This window comes from Microplitis mediator, chromosome 11 (genome assembly GCF_029852145.1).
Source record: "Microplitis mediator isolate UGA2020A chromosome 11, iyMicMedi2.1, whole genome shotgun sequence".
NCBI classification, from domain to species: Eukaryota; Metazoa; Arthropoda; class Insecta; order Hymenoptera; family Braconidae; genus Microplitis; species Microplitis mediator.
This window is the reverse complement of record NC_079979.1, coordinates 14,437,401-14,450,156: the sequence shown is the minus strand read 5'-3', so window position 1 is coordinate 14,450,156 and position 12,756 is coordinate 14,437,401. Positions and strand designations below refer to the sequence as shown.

Here is a 12,756-nt window from a genome sequence, read left to right as displayed (position 1 = left end):
ATTAAAAAATGCGTATTTGAATGATTGACAAACCAATACGTGCATTTTTTAAATTTCATTACTTTAATTAATTATTTTATTTAATTGGAATTTATAAATTATAAAAATACTTTTTCAATGTTTTATTATTAGATATAATTTTATTTTTATATTTGATCATAAATTTAATTGAATAATAAAATTTTTTTTCTGATTTTTTATTTTTATCACACGTGGCATTTTTAAATTTAACATCTAGGACCAGATTATAAAATTATAATTCAATTCAATTTTTGATTAAAATTTATCACATGGAATAATTAATTCTGATTAATTAAAGTTATTATTTTTATATAAATAATATTTAATACGAGTGTAATTATTACATTATTTTAAACAAATCACATAAGTTATAATATAAATAGTAAAAACTAACTTCAACCATTACTTTATTTTTGTACCTCACATGCGGTAAAACAGACTGAAATAGTGGCGGTAACGACATTTGGCAACAGCGCAGTTAGAAAATCTCCCGGAGGTTCACTCGCACCGGGCGGCATAGCGCTGCCTGGTTCCGAAAATTTTCAGATAGCTTAAAAGAATGCACTCAATTTTTTTCAAAATTATCAATGAATTCAATTTCGAGAAAAAAAAAAATGCAAAAAAGGCGCCGGCGCGCTCATTATGTGACCTACGAAGGGTTAACTTTTGCACTTTGAACGATCCTTTTAATTCACCTAATTGACCAGCAATTGTTGTTAAGAAAGCAACCACCGTGTTAATCATTTTTTTTTTTTTATTTTTCTAATATATTTCTAGCCACCGTAACTTTCAGTATTATCTCTATAGAATAAGCAGAGTAAGCTTTGAAATAAAAAATTGAGTAATATTATTATTATGTAACAATGCGTGAGAATCACAGACCCATTTTACTTTCCACCATATTGTTATTAAATAATTGTATCGATAAAGAACAGCAATTTTCAACTATTAAAAAACATTTTCTTTTTTTATAGTTTGAGAGAACTCTTTTATACCTACATTTATGAGCTTTATGAGTGAGTATAAATATTAAGTGAATTATTTTCTTTAATCAGGGAGGTTCTTGTCATATTATTGCGCAAGTTACTGGAGTAAAAGTTTAGAGCAATAATATTAATCAATCCTTGATTGAGAAATCCGATTTACTTCAATAGGATTCAATCGGAATCCTTAACCAGGGATGTTAGCGCTAAAAATCTATTTTAAGTCTCTCATATATAAGTTCAGTCAATATTGTATACTTACATATTATGATGTTGACAATATTCTCAGGACAAAAAGTTCAGATATATGACCATACCTGTTCATATCTGACCAAGCCTGATATGTTGAATTAAATTAAAAAAACTTAATTAGCGATAATTATAGATGAATTTACTCTACAGTAGGTTTTCAATGATGGCCAAAATAATTTTATAAATTGAACAAAAAAATATACAGTTTATTGATAATTTACAAGTTTAATAATTCAAATAAATGTAGACACAAAACGTTCAAAAATTTTTTCTTAACATATTTTGTCGTTTACATAAATAATTGCCTACTACAAACTTCATATAATACTCTGTTTTATAATTTTTATGATAATCAATTTACATAATAGAATATTTAGATGTTCTAATGTAATGTATATTTACAACTTTCAATAAGGTAAAAATAAGAAATTTATTTTGTTTCAGACCTGGAAAGAATAATTAGATCTTATCAAATCTGTACGGGCACGATTCTCTCAGACTTATAATTGACAAAATAAATGACTGGGTGAATTCATGTCTGATCAGACATGAAAAGGTATGGGTTTTCAGAACTGATCAGACATGAACAGTCCTGATCAGGTCTAATTATGCCCAGTCATTTTTCATGTCCGATCAGGTCTGATAATTTTTTTCCGGGTTATGAACAACTGTTGCACAAGCATTGCTCATTATTCCTACTTGAGAATATGATTATTTCACATAAAATTTAATAAATAAATCGAATGTAAAGAGAGCAGAGCGTGTTTTAGAATGTTTTATATTAGATGTCAAATATTTTATTTTATTCACCAAGCAAAATATTGTTGTAATTTTCTCTAAATTTTAGTCTTTAATTTAAATCCTACGTACTTTCTCAATATATTTAAAGTTTTTCTATTCAAAAAGCATAAGAACTCTGATAATTTGTTCCAATTCTCTAAGCTGCATTTTAAGATATTAGAGAGCTGTTTTCAGCGTTTTCTGGGGAATGAAATGCTCTAGGCAAAAAGTAAATGGTGATTTCGTTGAAAATTGAATTCTCTACACAAAAAGTCTCATAAGTCAAGCTACACAGAAAAAAAGGAAATCTTGAAACAAGAAATAAAATGTCTTCGAAATTTTTTTCTTGAACCAAGCGAAATTTCTTACTTTATTGAAGTAAATAAATTATTTGGATCAAGAAATTATTTCCTTCGCGGAAGACATAATTTTCTTAGTCTAAAACATAAATTCTTTAAACCAAGAAAAAACTTTCTTGGTCCCAAAAATTTTTTTTTTGGTTCGAGAAGATTTTTTTTTCAATTCAACAAAATTTTTTTTTGGCTGAAAATTGTTACGTTTTTAAGTCAAGAAAAAATATCTTGAGCTGAAACGAAAAAGTTTTTGAATCATGAAAAATAATGTTTTAAACCAAGAACAAACTTTCTTGGGCCAAGAAAGTTTGTTCTTGGTTTAAAGCATTATTTTTCTCGGGCCAAGAAAGTTTGTTTTTAACTTGAGAAATTTGTGTCTTGTCTAAAGACTGTTACCTTATCGAGTCAAGAAACAATGTCTTGAGCTAAAAAAAAAAGTTTTTGTACTAAGAAAAAAAATTTTTTAAACCAAGAAGAAACTTTCTTGGGCCAAGAATTTTTTTATTTGTCGCAAACAAAAAAAAAATTTTCAGCCAAGAAATTAATTTCTTTAATTAAGCAAATAAATCTATCGAGCTAAAAGATTTTATTTTTTTTTGTTTCATTTTTTTTATGAACAATTTTTTTTTTTGTTTTAATATTACAAACAATGCTTTGAAGCAAATAAATACTGTATCAGAAGCATTTATAAGGGATATGTAAGTTTCTCAATAAGTTAAATATTTAAACAAATTGAGAAAAAACAATTATCGCTTAACCGAGGAATCGAACCCAGATCGATTCGGCGTCACGCGAGAGCTTTACCAACTAAGCCATCCCAGCCTTTGCTATGTTACGTTTACTTTGCCCACATATACTGAACCACACTGGCTTATGGTCAGTCACATTTTTAAATCCTAAACCCAGAATTAATATTACAAATGTTATCGCCAATAATTTAGAAAAACGTTAGTTTTGACATTTTACTAAAATACTGAACGGATTGTATGAATCGTTCATAAATGAATTTCGACATAAATATAAAAAAGTTAAAAAAAAAAAAACAAATTTAATTACAAAAAAAATTGAGAAATTATTCAATATTATTTAATTACATAAATCAATTAATTTATTATTATAATATAATTTGGTTATTTAATTTTTAAGTATTTAAAATAAAAAGGTGGACTCAAAATCCATTTGCTGCGCTAGTGTGAGAAAGAGAGAGAGTGGGGAGTATTCATTCCTTCGGGTGCGAAGTAGGGAGCACCTATGAGTGAGAATCCAAGAGAAAACTTTCTTGGCTTGAGACTCTAGTAATCTTGGTTTGAAATTTTTCGTGTGATTGGTCAGAGAAAGTACACTATACTCTAACCAAGAGTTTAAATTTCTTAAATCAACTCCCTTTATTTTTAGTTCGAGTTCGTACCGTTTATTGTTTCAAAACATCATAGTTCTTTAATTAAGTGTATAACTTTCTCGAACTAAATATTTTTATTTCTTGGTTTAAGTAAGTAACATACTCAGGTTAAGAAAAATTATTATTAAACTAAAAACTGCAAGTTTTTAAAACAAGTAATTCAATTATTGGACCAAGTATGAAATATGTATTGGCTTCAGAATTTTTTTTCTTAATTAAAGATTTAAAATTCAAGAAATTATTTCACTTCGTTTAAGAAATTTCCGGTTTTCATTCCACTCGCTGAAAAATTTCTTGGTTGAAGAAAAATTTTCTTGAGTCAAGATTTTTTTTTTCTGTGTACGATAGGTTTACGATCACGAGTGTTATATCCGGCTTGCCGAATATTTAACACCTCGTTGCACGTCGTCAACGTTTCCTCCAATCAGGGAATTACACTTGACTGTATTCTAAATTCATCCAATTATATATTCTAAATTATTCCTTCCAGAATCGCGAACCGAGGTGAGAAAAACAACGAACACCAAGGTGCGGCAGCCTATGACGCTTAAGAAGTTAATGTATCTTCCTTGCTGGCCCGCGTGAGTTCTAAAACCGTGTTACGTTTAGGCAACCCTCTTTTTCTATTTTCTATTTCTCTTAAACCGATTAGTTCATATATTCGTTAAATAAATCTAAACAGTCAAGTTACTACAAAATCCCACGGGAAGATCGTCTCGATATTGCACTCGAGGAGGCGTGGCAAGTTGCTTGTTACCGTTAAATTTCAATTCAAAATCGTCTTCTTAAAAATTATATTTTCTTGTCCAAAAATCACCACACGGGAAGTACCGCTCGCGTAAACACAAGGAGGCGTGGGTGATTTTTATAATAATTGTTAAGTGTATAAACAGCGATTCTCATCCGAGTGAATTGCTGGAGTCGGGGATTCATACCGAACTCATATGAGCTAAAGACTCAACAAATTCAAAGTGTAAACTCCATAAGTTAAGTTATTAGTTAAGTGTAAATCCTAGATATTTAAGTGAAAAGAACCTTAGTGATAAGAACAATCTAACATTTTGTGAACTGAGTACGGCGAGCCCATAGGGCAAATATTGAATAAACATTTATCATTGGGGAAAACCTGCATATTAGATTATTTCTGATATTAAGAACCGCATCCCTTCTTCCTGAACCAAATCATCTTTCGATCAGAGACCAACAGGAGACGTCCACAGGAGTTTGCAGTTCAAAAACCACAAAGACCAACTTGCAAGCAAGCAGCGAACAACGAAAGGTAGGTGAAAATTACCAATTTCTCTAACATACACGGAAAAAAAATATTAGTAAATATTACTGAGATTCTCGTCAACAGCGCGCCTAGACCGAATCTCAGTAAATTTTACTGAGTAGAACGTAAGAAATTAATAACAGATGTATTTTTTTGACAAGTGTCTTGTAGTTTTTTAAGGTTTAAGTAGTAATTTAAAATAATCAAGCAGTATATTTAAACGATTAACTGTTAATTATAGCAGTTTAAAAATTAAAATCATAATTTTACTAACTGAAACGACATTAGTTATTGAACATAACATAAATAATTAGAAGTTGAACTACAATTATTGTCAATCATTTTTTTCCGTGTATAAAATCCAAATTCTGCATCGAATGCACAGAGAGACCCCTGCGGGGTTTATCGTTCGAGTTCTCACAATAAAAATAAAACCTAGAGCTAATCCTCTAGGAAAATCAACCTGTTTATCCGGTGCCTCCCACTGAAGCCCACGCGACCATTTCTAATAATTAATTATTATTAATTAATTAAATCCGGACATAACACGAGATATAGAAATTTTATTGATCTTATAAATAAAAAATTTTTCACAAACATATTAAGTTTGATTTTTCTTGTTATTATAAATGAATTCAAACTAATGAAAAATAGTATTTAAGATAAAATGAAAGATATTCAATACGTTTCTATATCTTGTGAACGTAAAACTTTAAAAACTTGACCAATAAGTCTTTTTTTTTTCTTTTTTTGTAAAGAACTCAATTTTCAACAAAATACCTTAGAAAATGCCTTAATTAGTGACCCGATAACTTAAAATTGAGCTGGACGTTGGAGAATTTAAAAATAATCATCACTTTTCCTATGCTTATTAAATGGAATATTTTAGAAAATACTAAGAAATAAAATCAAAAGCTGAAAGTTGGAAAGAATTTTTAATTTAACATGTACGAAAATAATTTACTTAATGAGTAAAAAAAAAATTGTACCAGTAATGAATCACCCTTATATATATATATTAGGGTGCTTTTATTTTTGCGACTATTTTTTTTTTTTCGCTCCCATTCCGAAATTTTGTTGGAAATACCCCCAAAAAAAATCCCTGAGAGTTTGAGCCCTTAATATTAATATTAAGTACTCGACCACAGCGTGTGAAGATTTCCCATTTAAAATACACGTAAACTTGGGTTTTTATTTTTCAAACTTCTATAACTCCGCGGCATTTTATGATATCATCTCGCCCAAAGTTGTGATTTTCTCAGAATTAAATGCTCTATAAACGTGCCCATTGTCGCGAAGTCGTTACTCATATAGGTGGGGTACTACGGACCGCTAAATTGAATTTTTTCATAGAATTCTTGTTTTTTCTCTCATTTTCTCATAAACAACAAGACCTACAGAAAAAATGCGAATGACAACTTTATAGGAAATTTAATTTCCTACAAAAAAGGTCCTTAGCACCGAATCATTTAGATTGATATTTTTTGAGATATTAATTGTTAAAGTTTACGCAGCATTGAATTCCCATAAAATGTCGAATCAAATCTTAGAAAATATTGATTTTTTATTTGACTAATACCTCAGAAAATATCAATCTGAGTGATTTGGTGCTAAGGACCATTTTTGTAGAGAATTGAATTTCCTATAAAATTATCATTCACATTTTTTCTGTAGGTTTTGTTGTTGAGAGAAAAAACAAGAATCCTATGAAAAAATTCAGTTTAGCGGTCTGTACTACCCCACCTGTACGAGTTACGACTTCGCCACCATGAGCACTTTTGTAGAGCATTTAATTCTGAGAAAATCGCGACTTTGGGCGAGATGATATCATAAAATGCCGCGGAGTTATAGAAGTTTGAAAAATAAAAACCCAAGTTTACGTGTATTTTAAATGGGAAATCTTCACACGCTGTGGTCGAGTACTTAATATTAATATTAAGGGCTCAAACTCTCAGGGAATTTTTTTGGGGGTATTTCCAACAAAATTTCGGGATGGAAGCGAAAAAAAAAAAATAGTCGCAAAAATAAAAGCACCCTAATATATATTTTCTAGACAATTTTATAGACAATATAATCTAGACAATTTTATTCCCTAGAAGTTATTTTCAATACAGTTTTTTTCGTATTCTGCATTGTTTTCTAGTTATTTTTATTTTAAAGTCAAGCTCTTAAAATTGATCAGAAGACTATTTTTTTTATGAGCATGATATTAAAATAAAAATAACTAGAAAACAATGCAGAATACGAAAAAAACTTTATTGAAAATAACTTCTAGGGAATAAAATTGTCTACAAAAAAGGTCCAACGATATTTCGTAATAGATCTGATAGTTTCGCCGCAAAAGTAAGAAAATCTCAAAATTTAATATGAATTCGATTTCAACCTCAAATAAGTTTTAAACAAATAGATTCTTCAAAAAATGATAAGAATCTTTTTTTGTAGAGCATTCAATTCCCTACAAAAATATGCCTGCCGATTATTCCTATGACGCATCGTTAACTACTTATAAAAATCAGAAGACGTAAAAAAAATTTTTTCCATGTTATTCTTATGGAAAATAAAAAAGTGCGATTAGGAACCTTTTACTGTTAATATTAAGAGCTCTAATTTTCACAGGCGTCTTTTTTTATCTAAATGAAACTTTTGAACCTGTTTCCTAGAAAAAAAAAAAAATTTGTTATTTTTTGGATCACCCTAATATATATATATAGAACCCATACATACTTATTAAGAACTTAGCTTGTACTTAAATCAATAGGTCTCCTTGCAAATAAAATTTTCATTTATTTCTCTAATAAGTTCAAAGTAGATTATTATATCAACGAATTAAAAGATATATGATAGTTAGTAACCTAAAATATGCAGTACTATACGAATACTATACTATATAGCAACGAATTATTTTTAAAATCATTTATTATTTTATTGAATGTAAGCTTTGAACGATGTATAATAGTACTAATAAATTAAGTTATGACTTATTAATTTGTTTCGATTAATAAATGAGAAAAATAAAGGAAAAAAATCGTCGAAATGAAAATGATATGTGCCAGGCTAAAAATAACATATTTAACAACAAGTAACGGTTGGCTCACGTTAATTCAGTACATCTTGATCAACATAACTTAGATATTTACGATTTATCAATACGAAATTTTGTTTGATTTTCATAATTTATTTTTAAGTTTACTATTAGTAATTATTGAGTGAAAATTAAGTTGTTATAAATAATGATAATGATTTATTATAATAATATAAATTGTTCGTATGTTTATATTATTATGGTTAGAGAACAATTTAATTAATTATCAAGCTATTGTATATGTAGAAATATCGATTAAATAACTTTTTTTGTCTAAATACATTCATCCAAATAATTAATATAAATGTTTTTTTATTGTTTTGCGAAAAAAAAAATTGGATAGAGTCACTATAAAAAAAAAAAAAATTCGTTCTATCTAACTTAAAATTTTATAAAAATGGAATGAATGGTTATTTAAAAGATTAAGGCAACAAAAATAAAAGCTAATAAACAAAAAAATGTTATTGAAATGAATCTCAAGATATTTTTCTCTATGGAGACATATTAAATACTCAAAATCGATTAATTTTAATTTTAAGCTAGTTTAACTAGAAAAAAATCAACAGTTGGTTTATAATAAAAACACTATATATTTTAATGCGATTTTATTAAAATTTTTTATCAATTAAAGCAATATTCAACATAAGTAAAATTAAAATTATTTACTTATTATAATTATAAATATCAATAAAAAATTAATATAAAAGTTGAAAATGATTTATTAGAGTTATGTAATTTTTAATCCGTTTTCGGATATTTAGCTGTAGAAACTAAAAAGAAATTTAATATAGTCTACTATAGTTTAATAATTTTTGATAATATAAGAGTACATAATATAAGTATGAAAAAATTTAAAATGAAAGTTATTTTTATTTTTTTTATTTTCAAGCAAATATAGTCAAAATTATTTATTTACTTAATTTAAAAAAAAAAAAAAAATAATGATAAACTGCTAGTGATACAAATAGAAAAATTTTTAAAGTATCAACAAGTAATTTAGATGCAGGGAGACACCGTAGTATCCGCCGTGACCGAGGCAGCCGTTAGTTAGTTGAAAAACCCAATATTTTTTCACGCCGGCTCGTACTAATATGAAAGAGTAGTCCGTTGAAGCGGCTCGAGTAAGAGCTAACAGATACTGACTACGTTAAGTCGTATACTATTAACGTAACACTACCACGGGTCGATGTCTATGACTGAATGACTCTTTATGTGGTAAATCGCTACGGCGTTTATATAATATTATGTATAACTTTAAAGAAGTATACAAATATGAAACTGAGTATTGACTTACTTGTTTCCGAGCAAGAATAAAATATCACGTTTACGTGTATAAAAACCAAGTCGCTTCGATAAAAATATCTAGCGAGAGTAATATTTATAAAAATGAGAGGATGGTTGAAAATTAAAAGTTATTATTCAATTTTAAGAATAAATAACATTGATTTAAAATTTTCAAGTGTTGTAAGAAGCAAATGCTTTTGAGCAGCACCACTTTAACAACAGAGTTAGTACTTTTCAAGTTTTAACATGTATGTTTAAGTGAAAGAAGAGGAGTATTTCTAGTGTTTTAGAAATAAAACATAAACGAAGCTCCCTGGTTGATCCTGCCAGTAGTCATATGCTTGTCTCAAAGATTAAGCCATGCATGTCTCAGTACATGCCGTATTAAGGTGAAACCGCGAATGGCTCATTAAATCAGTTATGGTTCCTTAGATCGTACCCACATTTACTTGGATAACTGTGGTAATTCTAGAGCTAATACATGCAAACCAGAGTTCCGACCAGAGATGGAAGGAACGCTTTTATTAGATCAAAACCAATCGGTGGCTTGTCCATCGTTACTTTTGGTGACTCTGAATAACTTTCTGCTGATCGTATGGTCTAGTACCGACGACGAATCTTTCAAATGTCTGCCTTATCAACTGTCGATGGTAGGTTCTGCGCCTACCATGGTTGTAACGGGTAACGGGGAATCAGGGTTCGATTCCGGAGAGGGAGCCTGAGAAACGGCTACCACATCCAAGGAAGGCAGCAGGCGCGCAAATTACCCACTCCCGGCACGGGGAGGTAGTGACGAAAAATAACGATACGGGACTCATTCGAGGCCCCGTAATCGGAATGAATACACTTTAAATCCTTTAATGAGGATCCATTGGAGGGCAAGTCTGGTGCCAGCAGCCGCGGTAATTCCAGCTCCAATAGCGTATATTAAAGTTGTTGCGGTTAAAAAGCTCGTAGTTGAATCTGTGTTTCATACTGTTGGTTCATCGCTCGCGGTGTTAACTGACATGTTATGGAACGTCCTACCGGTGGATTTAGCTAAGGTCAAACTTGGCGGTCCAATTTAATCCTATCGCGGTGCTCTTAATTGAGTGTCGAGGTAGGCCGGTACGTTTACTTTGAACAAATTAGAGTGCTTAAAGCAGGCTTATTTCGCCTGAATACTGTGTGCATGGAATAATAGAATAGGACCTCGGTTCTATTTTGTTGGTTTTCGGAATACCGAGGTAATGATTAATAGGGACAGATGGGGGCATTCGTATTGCGACGTTAGAGGTGAAATTCTTGGATCGTCGCAAGACGAACAGAAGCGAAAGCATTTGCCAAAAATGTTTTCATTAATCAAGAACGAAAGTTAGAGGTTCGAAGGCGATCAGATACCGCCCTAGTTCTAACCATAAACGATGCCAGCTAGCGATCCGCCGATGTTCCTCCGATGACTCGGCGGGCAGCTTCCGGGAAACCAAAGCTTTTGGGTTCCGGGGGAAGTATGGTTGCAAAGCTGAAACTTAAAGGAATTGACGGAAGGGCACCACCAGGAGTGGAGCCTGCGGCTTAATTTGACTCAACACGGGAAACCTCACCAGGCCCGGACACCGGAAGGATTGACAGATTGATAGCTCTTTCTTGATTCGGTGGGTGGTGGTGCATGGCCGTTCTTAGTTGGTGGAGCGATTTGTCTGGTTAATTCCGATAACGAACGAGACTCTAGCCTGCTAAATAGGCGTTTTTGGTATCTTGAAAGATTTACTTGATTTTCGGATCAAGTGATTTTTACTACCAACGTAAATAAATATCTTCTTAGAGGGACAGGCGGCTTCTAGCCGCACGAGATTGAGCAATAACAGGTCTGTGATGCCCTTAGATGTTCTGGGCCGCACGCGCGCTACACTGAAAGAATCAACGTGTCTTCCCTGGCCGAAAGGCCCGGGTAACCCGCTGAACCTCTTTCGTGCTAGGGATTGGGGCTTGCAATTATTCCCCATGAACGAGGAATTCCCAGTAAGCACGAGTCATAAGCTCGTGTTGATTACGTCCCTGCCCTTTGTACACACCGCCCGTCGCTACTACCGATTGAATGATTTAGTGAGGTCTTCGGACTGATGCGCGGCAATGTTTCGGCATTGCCGATGTTGTTGGAAAGATGACCAAACTTGATTATTTAGAGGAAGTAAAAGTCGTAACAAGGTTTCCGTAGGTGAACCTGCGGAAGGATCATTAACGTATAATATACAATACAAATTTTGTACTTGTAATATATATACATATAAATATTACTTTCAAAAGTGTTAACGCACGCAAATTAAAAAGTAAATCGAATGAATACTTATAAAAAAAAAGTATCTTAAGAGACTTTGTGCTTGATAATAATAAGCAAACTGTCATGGTAACCTATACTAGTCTATATACTCTTAATGTTTCGTGCATATTGTATAGATGAGGTTTTTAAATGAACACTCGCCATGACTGAATTATATTTACAAAGTTTCATTGCCATATACATCTGATGTATAGATGGCAATTTTACACTAGAATAGGATAATATGTTTCTAGTGTAAAAGACATTTTGTCAAAGTATCAAAATTTCGTTAAAAAGCAATAAAAAGAAAATATAAAAATTTTCTAAAAAGATGATTATCCTGAACGGTGGATCACTTGGCTCGTAAATCGATGAAGAACGCAGCTAATTGCGCGTCAACTTGTGAACTGCAAAACACATGAACATCGACACTTCGAACGCACATTGCGGTCCACGGATCCTATTCCCGGACCACACTTGGCTGAGGGTCGTTTATTATATAAAAACTGCTTACAATTATTTGTACTAGCGATTAAAAATAGAATGAATGCTCATCATCATTATTTGATTATAAACAAGATGATGTCATTTTAAATTATTATTGTTGCTTGAGTCAGTGAAATGCTATGATAATAAAGTACAACTGATTTTCGAGTCTACGAATTATATTTTTCAATAGACCGACAACAGTTGTTACTTCTTTATTTCATTGATTCTTAAATTTAATTCGACGACCTCAGATTAAGTGAGACTACCCGCTGAATTTAAGCATATTAATAAGCGGAGGAAAAGAAACTAACAAGGATTTCCTTAGTAACGGCGAGTGAACAGGAATTAGCCCAGCACTAAATCCTATGGTTATGCCATTGGGAGATGTAGTGTTTAGGAGGAATCATTTAACCTGAGATACATTATCATGTCCAAGTCCATCTTGAATGGGGCCATTTACCCATAGAGGGTGCCAGGCCCGTAGTGACTGGAAATTATTTCAGGTGATTCTCTCCTTAGAGTCGGGTTGCTTGAGAGTGCA

General features: G+C 31.3%; 3 non-coding genes across 3 annotated transcripts in view; all 3 read left to right on the top strand.

Annotated features, from left to right (window-relative positions):
- The first annotated feature begins 9,737 nt into the window (after positions 1 to 9,737).
- Positions 9,738 to 11,647, top strand: LOC130678070 (small subunit ribosomal RNA). Its single transcript, XR_008991749.1, has one exon. It is a non-coding gene; the product is annotated as a small subunit ribosomal RNA (ribosomal RNA).
- Positions 11,648 to 12,062: 415 nt separating this feature from the next.
- LOC130678080 (5.8S ribosomal RNA) lies at positions 12,063 to 12,217 on the top strand. The gene has a single exon (XR_008991758.1). It is a non-coding gene; the product is annotated as a 5.8S ribosomal RNA (ribosomal RNA).
- Positions 12,218 to 12,457: 240 nt separating this feature from the next.
- LOC130678077 (large subunit ribosomal RNA) overlaps positions 12,458 to 12,756 on the top strand; it is a 3,925-nt gene continuing 3,626 nt past the window's right edge. The window contains exon 1 of the ribosomal RNA XR_008991755.1: positions 12,458 to 12,756. This exon is cut by the window's right edge and continues 3,626 nt beyond it. This is a non-coding gene — a ribosomal RNA (large subunit ribosomal RNA).